Genomic DNA, 1,518 nt, shown 5'->3' with positions numbered 1-1,518 from the left:
TGTTGTCCTCTTTCGGTTCTTGAGGCTTTTCGGGCCTAACCGGAAGAGTTTTATCAATGATCTTCCCACTCCTAAGAGTGGTGATGGATTTAGCATGCCCCATTTGATTTGAAGAGCTGGGATCATTATTCTCGTACTGCGGTTTAGGATTGGGGAGAGGTTGTGCAGGAAGCATCCCCTTTTCTATAACCGTCATACGAGAATCTATCTTTTGCATAAAATCTGTAATTCCCCGCATTGCCTGAGCCAGCTCTTGTATGGGATTTTGAACCGGTTCCTCTTGAGGTTTCACTTGATTTGGATTTTGATTGAAGAAACCTGGGGGAGTCGCCGTTTGTCCATTCCTCCAACTAAAGTTTGGATGATTTTTCCAGCCAGGATTGTATGTGTTGGAGTTAGGTCCAGTAAAAGGTCTTTGATAATTATTTATGGCATTGGCTTGTTCATTCAACACTCCTCGAAAGCGGGTATTGTAGGACAGTTTTCAGTTGTGTGAATGTTGCAATCATAGATGCCATAAACAATTTCATTGACCTTATCCTTCTTTCCTTCCATGGCCTCAACTTTCCTTATGAGTGTAGTCACTTTACACTTGAGATCATCCTCATCTTTCAAGAGATATAATCCACCTTTCTCCTTTAATTGAGTCGGCTTAGACGTGGTGTTCGACTTTGGGTAATAGTCCCAAGATTGTGTTTTTTCAGCCAAACTATCGAGGTAGTCCCATACCTCGTCGATATCTTTATTAATGAACTCTCCATTACACATTGTCTCGACCATTTGGCGCATGGAAGATGTCAGTCCATCATAGAAAAAATTTGTAATGCGCCACGTTTCAAATCCGTGTTGTGGGCATGAACTGACCAAATCTTTGAACCTTTCCCAACATTGGAAGAATGTTTCATCTTCCTTTTGGGCAAAGTTCATGATTGCTTTTCTGAGGGTAATCGTTTTATGATGTGGGAAGAATTTTTTTATGAATTCCCTCTGCATGTCGTTCCATGTGCCAATGGATCTAGGACGCAGTGAATGTAACCACGTCTTAGCTTTCTCTTTTAAGGAAAAAGGAAAGAGTTTCACTAATTGTATCCTCGGATACATTAGGAAAACATAATGTATCTATTATCTCATCGAACTCTTTCAAATATAAATATGGACTTTGATTCAAGTCCATGGAATTTGGGAAGGAGTTGGATAACTCTGGCTTGATGTCCATTTGTCTGTGTTTTCGGGAAAAATCATGCATGAGGCGTACTCACTCCCGGATTGTAGATAATCTCGTAAAGTACGAGGCGGGGTGCTGTTGCACCTCATTTTCATCTTGGGTATCTTCCACCCCAGGTGGAAGTAGAGGAGGTTGGTCTTGTAAGAACTTCAATTAACTCGGGGGATTTCGAGCGGTGTCTAGTCCTGCGATGGATGGTCAACCCCTCAACCAATCCTCCTTCAGTCAAGAGACGTCGAGTGTCGTCACGGGCCCACTTGGGCATGAAAACACTCGCAACCCTCAATTAAAAA

The 1,518-nt window shown here is 42.2% G+C and overlaps 1 non-coding gene across 1 annotated transcript; it reads left to right on the top strand.

The window, feature by feature from the left end:
- Positions 1-838: 838 nt before the first annotated feature.
- On the top strand, positions 839-945 carry LOC131228465 (small nucleolar RNA R71). Its single transcript, XR_009162968.1, has one exon. It is a non-coding gene; the product is annotated as a small nucleolar RNA R71 (small nucleolar RNA).
- Positions 946-1,518: the final 573 nt, after the last annotated feature.

The sequence above is a fragment of the Magnolia sinica genome, chromosome 15, assembly GCF_029962835.1.
Source record: "Magnolia sinica isolate HGM2019 chromosome 15, MsV1, whole genome shotgun sequence".
Classification (NCBI taxonomy): Eukaryota; Viridiplantae; Streptophyta; class Magnoliopsida; order Magnoliales; family Magnoliaceae; genus Magnolia; species Magnolia sinica.
Note: the sequence above shows the minus strand (reverse complement) of the source record. Positions and strands in the feature narration are given on the sequence as shown.